We start from the raw sequence: 15,000 nt of genomic DNA on the forward strand, positions 1-15,000 counted from the left end.
GTAAATGCTGGTAAAAACGTCTTTGTTCTTTGATTTTGAGTGACAGACACACTTTATGTTTACTGTTGATGAATAAAACAAAAAAAAGGTTTCAACCAAAACTATAGCTGCACTAGAAATATCACTTCTAAGCTGCTGTGTACAGAAAATGGAAATGTTACCCTCAAGCAAACACAGTGGACCAAAATATGTTTTAGTTTACTAGTAGCAGTAGCAGTTTTTTTAATCAGTGTTCAAGTGTCAGTGAAAATGAATTTTCCTTTGAGCCAGTAGAACCAAATATTGTGCCATTTAAATTCCACCAAATTCTTGAATAACGTCTTGTGTCAAAGACCTTTATGGTTTCCATATTTTTGCTCAGAAGCCAAAGCTTATTTACTTGTTTCCTCCAAGAGAGTCCGCCAATTTTAAACCAAGCAACCACAATATGAATTTCTTATAAGTACTTAAGGTCATTAAACATACATAACACACTGGCAGCCAGAATCAAATATAATCAAATCTAGGTCATCACAAAAAAGAAAACCTGCCATAAATGGCTGTACTGATTGGTCATAAACCCCCCACTACTTGAAGAGCGCTGAAGCACAGTGGGCTTTGATCTAAATGCCAACATGCTCACAGTGACAGCGCTAACACTCTGATGTTAAGCAGGTATTGTTCAGTGTCAATACAGTTTACAGACCCAAAAGCAGAACTCAGACACTGAAAGGTTTCCACTGTTTGAAAAGGTTGTTTATTGTAGACTTTTTGTGAAGATAGTCTGGGGAATGGACTGGAGAGCAGGACAGGCAGCAGAGCAGTAACTGAGCCAGGGTTGTTGACAGAGGCTGAGCAGACTGTGTGCAGCCAGAGCTGGAGCTTGTAGACACAATGGTGAGCTGTGCAAGGCAGGAGAACAGGAAGGCAAGCAGAGGTGAACCTGAGGCACTGGCAAACAATAATTAAACTGAGCACCAAAAGAAACAACACATGATTGCTTAAGCAAGGATATTAAGAGCTGGCCAAAGTGTTGTACCGCATAGATGAGTGGACGAAGAGTGGAGTGAAGTGCTGGTGTTTAAATACTGCAGTAGTTAGATGAGCTGATCAGATGCAGGTGCACAGGTGGATAGGCAGGAGAGGGAACTGGAGGGCCACACCCAGCACACACGCACACACGGATACATATAATACTTATGAAGCATAGCATTAGTTCATGCAGGACACGGAAGTCGTACGCCCCAGCTGTAATCAGCTGACAGCCACTGATTGAATCAGCACATCTTATCAGTCACACACCAATCACAGCCATTCTCACCACAAGGCGGTCCCTTTAAGTATGACTCCCACCTACATTGATCTAGCGTCACCATTGCTCACACTACTGCTGGCAAAGCTTGCCTCCACCACCCAGCCTCCACCTTTCTGGTTCAGGGTCTGATCATGACTCTAGGGTCAATCTGCAATTCATGTTTTTCTTTCGGCCCACTCCAAGGGGGTTTTGCATTGCGCTCCCTGTTTTTAGCTCAGCATGCTGCTGGCTAATCCAGGGAGCATCTTAGAGTGGAGCCTTCAACACCAAGTAAAACTGTATTACCATTTGTTGCAATAAATGGTTTAATCTATGACGAGAGTGTTCCTGACTGAAGTGGTAGTAAGATGAGTCCCATTGGTTCTGCACATGAGATTTATTCACAATAAGAATGATAATTAGAAAACTCCTGCCTTATCCCTTAAGAGATCACCAAACCGATTGTAATTTATCTTGAGGGGAAACATGAACATCTATATCATATTTCGTGGTAATCCATAGTCCAGGCATTTAACACAAAACCACAAATATTAACCTCAATGTGGTGCTGGAGGAAAAGTCAGGACATCACTAAAGTCTGAAAACTATGAATGACCGTTCAAAATTTTGTGTCAATCCATCTTGTAGATGTTAAAGCAGTCTGAGTGTGATGTGTTGCCTCTCAGCTGTTTTGCTGCAGTCATATGTTTTATATTTACAAAAGATGTCGGATTTAATTTAATTTACTGTACTTTGTATATAGTCTTTCTGGTGATCTTTGCTGTGTCTTATCTCCACCTTGCCTTCTCTCATCTTTCCCGTCACTGTATGCTGTCAAACACTGAGGAATTACCATAAACAATAATGACTCGCCTCCCACTCTTCCTCTTAATTAAAACAGAGAATGATTAAAAAAACATCCAAATGATTCTAAAGCCTAATAGTTTTGCCTCAGAAGAAAAAAAATAGTAAAAAAAACCCCACTCTGACAGCTTTACATGGGGGAGTCCTGAGTAAACAAACACTGATCCAGAAAGCGCTGATCCAGCTCTTCCTGGGCTCCCTCGATGCAATCGCTCCCCTCCTCTATTCATCTGTTCATTAAGGTCAACCTGATTTTTTGGCAAGACTGGCGAGAGATGGTGAGGTAGAGGAGGAGGAAAGAGGAAGAAGATGAACAGAGCGAGGGATGTAAGAGGATTTGAAGCTAATTAGGGGAGTAGGAGGCGAGAGAGGAAACAGATGAGAGAGGGAAAGAGAAAGAAGGGCAGATGAGAAGGGTAAAACGGGGGGTAAAGAGAGAGAGAGATAGACACAGAAAAAGAAAGAGTGGGCAGGTGAATTTGCTCAGTTAGCTCCCTGGTGTTTAATATCATTTTCCCACTCTTTCACTCTCTGCCACCACAGCCCCCCCCCCACGCCCCCGATCCATTTATCCTCCTCTCCATCTCTCTGTTGTATCCCTTCTTTCTTCCCACTTCCTTCCTTCTCTCGTTCCCTCTATGTTTCCCTCAGCCGACTGATTTTCTCTGTTTCACACCTCTGCTATCAGAGGGGACCGGCCAGATGGATGCAGGTGTGTGTGTGTGTGTGTGTGTGTGTGTGTGAGGCAGGAAGTAGGCAGTGCTGCAGAGGCAGAAGAGCATGACTAATCCTCAGGACACACACGCACAGATTAACACACACAAACACACACACACCCTGAAGTTGGCTCTCGCATAAACACAATTTTTCCCCGCGTTATGTGCTGACCTGCCAGCGTACTTAGCTCCTGCCCAGGTAATTTCTCATTCAAATTGACCAGGTGCAAAAAGATGGCAGCCTCTTGAAAAGGCAGTTTTAGTCCTCCCTGCCCATCTCACGATGCAGTTCTATCCAAATGTGCAAAGCAGACATGATCGCTGGAACTTTGCAATATTCTGGTTTTCAGTTTTTCTGAAATCCTAAAAACCAGTTCAGTTAGCAATATTTTTTTGCATTTTGCTGACTCATTCTATCTTTCCCAGTTGATTGGTGTAGCTCTATCTGTAATATATATATACTATATTAGACATTATATCAGGAATAACCTTATGGCTGCAGTGGAAAATAAGAGGGTTGAAAAAAAAAAACTTTCTGGGTGCAGTCAGTAAAAGTCTGTGAGATAAATCGAGTCTGCCAAGGCATACAAGACTTCAGACTCTCTAACTCTCATCCAAACCTCTTCATACAAGGCTGCAAACTGTGCCAGCGTATGCTGTTCAAAGGTCCACTGAAGAACTGCATTATCGTCAAACTGCAGAGGTACGATCCTGAGGTCACCAAAATGGATGCTTTACTCCTGAGCTGCACCTAAAGGTTCAGTCCATGTAAATCATTGGATGAATATTTGATGCCCCACACCTCAGATAGTGTCTGATTTCTATTAGGGTGGAATAGTTAGTATGGGCAGCATACTAACATCACCACAAGATCTGCATAAACACCATGGTTGATATGTGTGGATGGTATATCCAGATTTTGAGAGGTGGGCATGGACAGTTTAATACCCACACACCTCTAAATAATCCCCAATCAATGGTTGTAAAGTAATTGTGCATATATTTTTAAGGTATAATACTGGACAAGCTGTACTTTTTAAGATTAAGGGATGACAAAGACACAAAGGTTGGACAGTTCTTTGCGTCTGTATCAACCTCTTAGGTGTTGGTTGATGCGTACCCTTAGGCTTGTCAGGCTATACTCTGTTCCCAGGTTTTAAAGGTTGGACGGAGGCACAAAATTACATCCATACAATAGGATTGCAGACACATGTTTTTTCCTTTTTATCCATGCCCAATTTGTAGTTTTTTGGTGTTGGTTTCAGATGTATCCTCCTTGAGATTTTCTTTTTCTGTTTCTTGCTCATGAGAAGCATCCCACTCCTCAAAACTTGCATTTTTAACCAATCGTGTCGAAAGAGATTTTAAACTCTCTGTTCTGTTGTTACCTTGTTTATTTTAGTTGTTTGGTCTTAAATTGCCAGCTACAGTACATCTCTTTTTGTTAAAATAGTTACCATGGTTACAGTACCTACAGTTTAATACTGGTGGTAATATGTGTGCATTTACTAGAAATTGATCCACACTTGTCAGCCATTCATGATGGAAAATGTTCTGCAGTATAATTTACAATAACTATAGGGCTTGGATTGTCCAGCACTAACACATGGCTGCAAACAACATTATTGCCTTTTTTATTGCCTCCTCTTTTCTTTAAAAAGTGCCAAATACAGCTCATTATTATTTTTATCTTATATTTAAGGGGTGATATTGCATTAACAGCTGTGCAGTTATGTGACAATAATGCACACCTCTCTTCAATCACAATAATAATGGATGTTGGATATATTAATACAACTTCAGTGTTGGTAAAACAGAAATGTACAAAATGAAGGCAGTGACAGAACCAGAGCTCCAGCTAGATCCCAACTTCTGACTGTGACATCTGGACACTAATATACCAGCTTCACTCACTTACGTAACATTACATGTGCCAATCTGTGCACTTTTTAAATAAAAAATAAAATAAAAATCTGCATTCATTTTTACTAGTTAGAGAATGGGATGGTTGCAGAGGAAAACAAACATCACAAACCATAACCAGCTTGTTGACATTGGTTTAGTTTATCTCAGTCACTAAATTTAGCTTGGTTCAGTTTGACTCAGTTCAGTTTGGTTCAGTGTAGTCCTGTTCATCACTGTGAATCAGTGTTGTTAATGTTGCTAAACTCATATAGTTGTGAAGTGTAGCAGAATCAATTACACGGCTAGATGCTCCCAATTAGACTAGGCTGATCAATGTCAGCCAAGATCACAGCATAATCTCTCACTCCACACACACACATGCACACACACATACACTTACACACAGGCGCATACATACGCGTGCACACAAACGCACACAGGCTGCATAGATGATTTGATAATTAAATCAATCTGAACAACTAGAGCTTCACTAATGAAGCAATGATCTAAGATGAAATTCATCTGAGATCATTGAGGAAAAGAAAGTATGTGTGTGCCTGTCTTTGTGTGTATATGTGTGTGTGTGCGCCTGTGTGTTTGTCAAACGTGTGTGTGTGTCTTTTTGTGAGACAGATTGTTGTTTTGATTTTAATCAGCATTTAGATGTGATAGCACTTTCCCCCCATCCTTCCCCACCCTTAGAGGAGAACTGTGGGAGGCAGATAGGTTTGGAGAAAGTCAGACACATGAAGCTGAGAATGACAGAGCAAGATGAGGTTGAGAGAAACAGGGAAGAAATACAGATAAAAGGTTGCAGAAAACAGTCAACTGGCATGTATGATCAGACTTCACTTCTTTATTGTGTTTAAAAATGTTGACTCTGAATAAAACGTTAATCTCCTGGAATGTGTGCAGAAATCACTGGTCTGTCATCTTTTGTGAGATTCTCACAGCTGAGAAAACTAAATGTTCAGGCACCCAAGATACACCATTTTCTCTCTCATGGTCCAGCGTAATTTCCCTGAAGAAGTCGACCAGAGTGACAATTCAGCTTGTTTGTCTGCACCCACTGGAAAGCCTCTGATGAAAAATATGTCTTATAACAATTGGGACATCCCAGATGAGGTCAGGGCCAATAAAAGGCAGGTGTGTCGACCTCCTCACAGCAGGGAGCCAATGATACTCCATGATGACTCTGCTGACATGTGAATTCATAATATTGGCCAGGGTTGGCCGACTAAGCCATCATATTGTCTAGTGGGCACTTGTCTGAATCTTGTTAGATATACCTTTGTAGTCTCACACAGATGTAATTCTATTCACAGCTTTTAAAATCATAAATTTAAATCAATGCAATAAGTAAAAATGTTGCTCATGCTGCCCTTTTTTCATTGCCAATTTTTATTTTTTAAATAAAAAATTCACATACTGTTGTACAAGCCCATGTACTGTTGTGCAAGCAGTTTTCCTAAACTGTTTATAATTATGCTGGAAAATCTGGGCGTGTCCATTCATTTTCACTTTCATATCAAATAAGCAATTAGGTAACAGACTTAAATATATTTTTTAAATAATTTCTTTAAAATGTCTCTGACAACCCTTGTTGTCCTAATGCGATGTTGTGATCCCTCAATAAAGACCCATTTACACAGTGCACATTTTGGGCTGTCTGAGACAAGGCCCTAGATGGCACTGTGAGACACATCCATCGACAATTTGGGGCTTTGGCAACAAAAGAAAACCTGTCTCAAAATCCTGACAGTGACCAAAATTTAAGACTCACAACGTAAAGATGTGTCGAGCTGTGTCACTGCATCCTCAGATCTCAGTAAGGAAAAAGATGAAGTAAAATGTTGTCATAGCCTGTAAAATAATGTCAAAAATTTAAGTTTTTGTTTAAAAAAAAGTATTTTTTGGTCACACTTTCAGTCTTTGTCTCTGGTGTGTGTGTATGTGTGTGTGTGTGTGTGTGTGTGTGTGTGTGTGTGTGTGTGTGTGTGTGTGTGTGTGTGTGTGTGTGTGTGTGTGTGTGTGTGTCAGTGTCATGGACTTATGTGTATGTGGGTACAATCTTACCAATGACAGTTTGATTAAGCCAACAGCAATGAAGTCACTCTGTTGCGTGGCTATATTCCAACTCTCCAGGGTGCCTCTGATATTGTGTGTGTGTGTGTGTGTGTGTGTGTTTATGAGAGAGAGAGAGAGAGAGAGAGAGAGAGAGCGAGAGCGAGAAAGATAGTTTGTGTTAATTGCTAATCACCAACATGTGGGTTTGCTTTCTTTTACATGCTGCTTTAGCCCAGAAAAAAATCCTGATTAATGACATGATCCATCACCCTGGCGATATGATGATTAATGACATGATTCATCACCATGGCGATACGATGGAAATAAAGCCATTAATTCTACTGATCAGATGACAGAGGGGTGATGATGGGGGTGAAAGCAGACAGGCAGTCTAACAGGGAAATGTAAAGAGAGAGTAGGATGGACAGATAAGTGTTTGATGAAGGAAATAAAATGAAGAACGAAAATAAAAATATATAAAGAAGACACGAAATGAAGAGAGAAAGAAGTGGTGCAAAGAAAAGGGAAGACTAAGAGATGGAGGACTGTAGGCTTCTAATTGGGAAGTCAGTCTAGTCAAACTCAGGACAGGACATCACCAACTTCCTCTTTTCTGCAGACATGAAGTAAAAGAAAAAAGGATAGAACCCAGAGTGGTGGAAATGTCATTTTAAAAAACAGATCAAGTCTGCCTCCACTCTCAGACAAGAGATCCTCGCAGACTCACCTGGGTTGCTTGTCTCACTGTGATGTATGTTTTTTTGACTGGACAACAGTTTTATACATATTTTTTGAAAGAAAGAGTAAAAACACAAAGAAAAATTCTTATCAGGTTTGGTCAAACATTCACAGAATAAATCTCACACTACATGCTGAAGAAATAAGGAATAAACTGTTAGAAACATTGACATAACTCTGCTTAACTACAGAAACTTAAGCTTAGACATTTTCAGCACAGCATCAGTACAAACACATATGCAGAGCAGACAATTGATTTTAAAGGATAGTTCTGGTGGCCATTCCAAATAGAAAGATTGTACTCACTGAGACATATTTTACTTTTGGTGGTTATGTATATACTGTTATAATGTCGGATATCTACACAAAGCATGGTCATAGTCCCAAAACTTGAGGTGACTATATAATAAACCCTGTGAGTCAAAATCTTACATTTCCAATCTGCTCTGAATGTTTAATTTGCATCACTTTTGAGAGACAGGAGAAGAAACGGCCTGTTTCAGACAGAGGCTGAACTGAGGCCCTGCATAAAGGGTCAGTATGAGTTAAATATGAATTTTTGTGAAATGTAAACCATGCAAAGATATTCCAGCAGAGCCCCAAATTTAAAATATAGACCTGGAAATGTTCACAAAATGTCCCTTTTAAGTTAAAATAACATTTAGCATTGCATTTTCAAAGTCTGACACTGAATCCATACTTAATGAATATATTATACTGTAGCGTCTGTAACTTAGATTACTGTGACTGTGCTGTATTGTTTCCCATAGAGTTTCATTAGTATTGGATTCAATGGACAGACTAAATACCCGCATTATAAAACATCAAAGAGTTTCAAAGAGTTTCATCAGTGTGGTTTTCCCGGTCTAAATAGTGCTTCATAGTGATTCATTACTATTGGTTTTTAGCAGGGTTGTACTATTCAGACCTAAATAATGCTTTCCTCATATGCCAAGACAAGTGTGTGTTTGTGCTGGAGAGTGAGAGAGAAGGCAACAGGGAGGTTGTGATGGTTGTAATGTGCGACTGAATGTGTCAGGATGAAGTGTGCTCATGTCAGGCAGATGTCTCCTTGTCTCCTGTGTTTATTTATACGTTACTTTGTTTGTGTGTGTGTGTCTCTATGACACTCATGTGTACAGCGTGTGTGTGTGTGTGTGTGTGTGTGTGTGTGTGTGTGTGTGTGTGTGTGGTGTCATCACACCTGCCTCTACATTGCCCAGTTATGTCTCTCAGGATGGAGGCTGGTGTATCAGTTGTTAGGCTTTCTCCTCCTGGACCTCAGAGACATACAGCGACTTCCCTGGCCCGTATAGTCTTTGATTTGCATACAACAATGTGTGTGTGTGTGTGTGTGTGTGTGTGTGTGTGTGTGTGTGTGTGTGTGTGTGTGTGTGTGTGTGTGTGTGTGTGTGTGTGTTTAGTATTTAGCGCTCTGTAATTCTTCTGAGATGATGCAACACTAGTTTTTATGGTCCAATAAACACTCTTAGGCTGCTGAAGCTTTAGCAGGCATCTTTGTGATCTAATTAAACACTGGACACACAGAGCTGAAACTGCCATCAGCCCTTTTTGTTACACAATGGTAAGTTAATCAAGAGGCTCATTTGCCAAATAATCAGTGTTTGCCTTTGAACACAGGGAAGATTGCGGAAATAGTCTTGCTACCCATTTTCCCTCTGTTATTATTCTTTCTTTTGTCTCCTCTCATCTCCTTTCCTCCCCTTTCTTTGCCTAATTTCCACCCTTTCCTTTCCTTACTTTCCATCCTCTCTTTCTTTTCTCCCTTTACTTACTTTTCCTTGCTTTCCTTTCTGTCATGGTCATCCTTTCGTTTTCTTTCTTTTTCTTCCAATCCTTTCCATTATTTCTCTTCCTGCCTTCCCTCCACTCTTCTCCAATTCTTCTTTCCCTCCCTTTCCATTCTTTTTTCTTACCTTTCCTTTCCTCCTCTCATTATCATTGCTATTGTTTCTTTGCAGCACTATCTCAAGTCTGTTACTCTCTGACAGTCTATAGTCCTCATCACCACAGGCTCTAAGTGCTGCAACAGCTGTAGCACAGCAAATATTGCCAAAACGAAGAGAAACGCTCTCATCTGGGTGTTGCTGAGTGTGTACACGTGTGATCTTGTGTGTGTGTGTGTGTGTGTGTGTGTGTGTATGTGTGTGTGTGCTTATGAGCAAGAGAGAGAAATAAAGAGAGGGGAACTTATTAAGAGAGAACATCTGAATGGAAGTCTATCCGTGGATCCCTGTGTGTATGTGTACATGTACTTGTGTGTGCATTTTTGTTACCTCGCTGGGACCTTTTCTGCTATAAACACAGACCCTGTCAGGACCAGTTGTCCTCCTGGGGACCAAAGCTCAGTCCTAATGGAGCAAAGCGTCATTTCTGAGGTCCTGATTAATGTTATGGTAAGGTGTGAATTGAGGTTAGGTTAAGGTTAAGGTTTGGGTTAGGCTTTCCACTATGAATAGAAGTCAATGCAATGTCCTAACAAGGATAGCTACGCAAACTTGCACGTGTGTCTGTGTGTGTGTGTGTGCTTGCGTATGTGTTTGTGTGTGTATGTGTGTGTGTGTGCTGACCCACTTTGTCTGCCATGCAGCAGCGGCAGCAGCTTGTGCAACAGAGCAGGATGTGCATTTTTTAATAGCAACAGTCTCCTGTGCTCTGCAGCGAACACACACCACCACACAGTGAGTATGTGTGTGTGTGTGTGTGTGTGTGTGTGTGTGTGTGTGTGTGCGTGTTCAAGACCTCCACTGCTACAGCACTACACACTGGATACCAAAAACATTAAAATGCTAAAACATTAAAAATAATCTTCCAATTACACCTTAAATACAAATTTTAATTTGTTTAGTTGTACAGTATGTGATATTGATATTCTTCCAGACTTGAAATTCATCACCAAATTCTTTTGTATCAGCTACATGTTGTGCATTGAAGAGTATTCAGGCTTTCTAGGTGAGACTAAATGGTGTAATAGCCTTCACTAAATTGTGGTGGATGCAGAACTACAGGTTGAAGTGGCAGGTGTTAGTCTCCAAAAATATTAACCTCGTTGCTGCTATCGAAAGCATTCTCTGTGTTTAAAGGTGAAAGGATAAAAGTGTTTGTGTGGAGAGAGAGATGAAGAGGGCACAGTGCCACATACAGTAGCTTGTGGCTAGCTGAGTAGAGAGTCAATGCTCTCAAAATCCATTTTGCCTGGTTTTATACATCTGGAGAATAGATATATCATATAAAATTCAGTAATTTCATTCTTTATCAAGCATGTTTTAACTCAACAATTCAGTGTGACAGATGAATATTCCTGCCTCTGCTGTCACCGCATGACACTGCTCATTGTTGTGACAAAGGTGTTAGCTCTGCTAACAAGAAGGTGAGAGGTGAGGGACCTATGAAACACACTCTTGTTCAACTTACTCTACATTATATTTCTAATATGATATACTTCCTTGGAAAGTTGTACTGTCACAGTGTCAAAATGTAGGATTAATCCCATTGATCCTGGAGGATAGACTAGATATGTTGTCACTGTGTTGGTTTCTGTGAAAAAGCTTACAGTTTGTGTCAATGTTGAACTAATCCTTTCCACATAAAAGTGATGGAAAGATGCTACACATTAGTCTGTAGTTGGTTTGTGTGTATTCACCGACTGCAGGTTGAACCCTGCATAGTTTCCAGTATAGTGTGGTATTTATCTCTTACTGTATATCTAACTTACTGTAAGTGGTTTAATTAGAAAAAACTGAAAGTTTACTTAAAGTTGATGCTACAACCTGAAGGTAAATGCTTTAACACTAAAAATGCCATCTCTGCAAGGCCATTTTTATCTGTGACAGTAACAATGAATGTGACAAATAAAAATACTAATTATAAGTCAAAATGATGAGATTCAAGGTACAAACTAGAAGATACTACAATGTCCAATTTATAACTGTTAAAGTCAAAATCATGCAATGTAAATCCTTTGTCTAACAATGAAATTATAAGGCCATAAGTCAAAACTATGACTCACTATCTAAAAATCATGGTTTACCTTCTCATAATTTTCACTTAAATACTAAAAAAAAGCTTATTTCGTAACTATGACAAAGTATGCAATAAATTGAACTCAGTACTTTATAATCTTCTCATTATTTGCCACCTACACTATTTGTTTTTAGTCACTTTGTCACTTGTAACTTTTTTTCCCTTTTTGAGATGAAAATCAATAAAAGAATATATATAATTATAAAATTACAGAAAAAGCACATGCATGCATATAATGTATAAATACATGCAGTACAGCATATACCCTTATACATGTATAAATACGTACAAATCACCCGTTTACAGTATGTATGTTTCAGTTGGGTTTTGGGCATCAATTTTGTATGGTTTATATGAGTGTATGAAAAATCTGTTAATTAAAATAACTCAAAAATACACATTAACATACATACATGCATGGTGACATACAATCATGTACAAGTACATGCATATGCATTACATATATATGTACATACTACATAGTCATGTAAAGAGTTTGCTCACTCGTGCACACACACACACACACACACACACACACACACACACACACACACTCGCTTTAGGAAATGAGCTAATCTCACACTGAGTCATCATCACATGAGGATTACTCTTCTTCTCTTCTCTTCCAATCCAGTAATGGTAACATAATGTATATTCTATGACAGATAAAAGCAGAGGAGAGCAACAATGGGCCAATTGGAGTGGCTATGGGTTGTTTTGTGTGTGTGTGTGTGTGTGTGTGTGCGTGAGATAGAGAGAGAGAGAGAGAGAGAGAGAGAGAGAGAGAGAGAGAGAGAGAGAGAGAGGAGCACGGAGTCAAATAGACAGTTAATGGTTTTCCTTTAATAAACCACTGTACTGCTCTCAGATGATTCGTCTTCACACGCAAACAGACACAGACATGACTAAGATAGCCTGCAGGCAAACACAACAATAAACACAAGAGAGGAGAGGAGAGCAGGATAGGAGAAGAGAGGAGATGAAGGGAGGAGTGTGGACAGACCATCAGATACCCTGAGCTGTAATTTCATATCCTTACATCATTCATCTCTCCTGTCCAGTGAACTGTCTGTGTGTGGATTTCTCTGTGTGTTATTTTCTTTACCCATCATCTAAGTGTCTTCTTTCATGGGTGTCCTTCTCCATGCATGTGTGTGTGAGCACTTTTTTTCCCTCACAGGTGTCAGCCTGTTCACATTGTGCAATAATGCAATCTCTCTTTCTCTCTCTCACCCCTTGCACCTCATTTATATGGACTGGATGGCAGTGATGGAAAAGATTCCCAGATTCCCAACTTGTGAACATCTCAAGGCATTAGAAGTTGGTCAAGTGAGGGTTAAAATAGTGAGCATTGACAATATAACACCATGTCTCATAAATGTGGGTTTAATCTCCTTGACTGATTTTTTGCTTGACTTAAAGGCACTTCCGCACCAAGTAATTATGCTTGGATGTTAACGTGGATTTATTTCCAAGTTGGAAAGTAGGATAATTCGACCCCGTCTCCTAGAAATTACATTTGTAGACTGTAGATTGTTTTCCAAATTATGTTGGCTAATGTAATCACAGCCTGAATTATGTTTACAGGCAACATTTTTTTTTAAAAAAGAAGATTTTTCTACATTTATATAGGTTACTACACTGAAGTCACAGGGAGGAGGTCGCAGGGTGGATTGTTGGGCATACCAAGTGCTGAGACTAGTTGTTCCTAATCTCTGTGATGCTTTTATTGAGACTGCCATTTTGCAACAAAGTAATCCAGTAGGGATCTACTTTATTGATATGATATGTCAGTATTGATTTAGTGCTGTGATGCCAAATGGCTCATGCCAGCCAGAAAGCTGATGCACACAGTAACCACGACGATGGGACTCTATCGTTGATTATTCATTGGCCAATTGTATTAGTTATGACTCAAAGTCTAACCATGTTAGGTTATGCCCCAAGTAATTGTGCAACTAATTTTAGTAGCAAATTAAGTTATAAACTAATTAGTAGTTATAAAGCCACTAGACTTTACATCCTAACCGTTATCAATGACGTTGACCAGTGAAGTTTCAGCCCAGCACCTTGCATTATAGGAAGGAACAGTTATACAGATAGCTACTGGCTCACCATACAGATTCATACAATAGTAACTTAAACCCATACCACATTTCAAAAGACCATTTTAACCCAGACCATGATCTTTCCCTCACTCTAACCAAGTGATTTTTGTGCATAAACCTAACCAGTCACTTAACCAGTGTTGTCACATCATAAAACATCAGAATTGTAAAAGTGACTTGATTAAAGGTGTTGCGTTATAAAATCACCTATGCCTGTGTACAATCATGATTTAAGGACATAAATCAGTTGACAGTCACATAATGGAAACTCACCTCCCATTCAGAGATCAAAATGTGTTCCCCACAAGGGAAAACATAAATTTTAAGTGAGACTTAAAGTAATGATTTAATCTATACACATTTCATTGTGAAGACAGGCAGACATGGGGAACATTTTGCTGTGACTCCTCATTGATCACATGTCATTCCTACATCCTACATCTTTCACTTGGCTTCCATCGACACACCTGCAGCTCATTAGTGTCATTCAAGTGTCTGTGTTTACTCGCTTTGGATTTTACATCCTCGAATGCATTTGTTTTGGCACTTGACACCAAAGAGCACCCATGTTCATTGAGTTGGATTAAAAATAAAATATTTTTAATATTTTGTTCATAAAGCAGTAACACACTCTAGTTTTTTCATTTTCAGTTTTTTCAGACATATTAGGTTTAGTCGTGTAGTAGTTATGATTAAAGTCCGTGTAAAGTAAGAATAAATATGTGTTCTGAGTTTGACATACCACAGAAAAGTGTGTTGTTAACCACTCTGCCAAATTTTAATGATTAAAAAATTGCCAAATATATGAAATTAGGCTTCAAAGTTGTGTAAAACTCAGTCTCTTTCTCTGCTCCCAAACGCTGTGGGCGTGCCCGCCGAGTCCGCTGAAACCCCGCCCCCTAAGTGTCACCTGTCAATCAAAGTCACCACTTCTACCCGAAACATGGACGCTACATCTGAGAGCTTTCTGCTGCTAACTCAGCGGCTAGCTCAGCTGCTAGCTCGGCGGCTAGCTCGGTGTAAGATTTTATAGTACTGAGCTAAACAGCTGAATATAAAGACAACTTCTTACATCGAACGACTTCAGCATTCATTTCAGACACAACCACTAACACAATGATCAGCCTGTGTTTCACCATTTTTCTGTTACTTGTGCCATGATGTTGTTGGTTATTAAGGTTATTATTATTAGATAATGTGCATGACAAAATTGCTATTTGATTAAAGACTATAGCCTAAACACCTGCCCTAAAACACATTCATTTAAAATGAACAACAAAACAAT

Source organism: Scomber japonicus, chromosome 15 (assembly GCF_027409825.1).
Source record: "Scomber japonicus isolate fScoJap1 chromosome 15, fScoJap1.pri, whole genome shotgun sequence".
NCBI classification, from domain to species: Eukaryota; Metazoa; Chordata; class Actinopteri; order Scombriformes; family Scombridae; genus Scomber; species Scomber japonicus.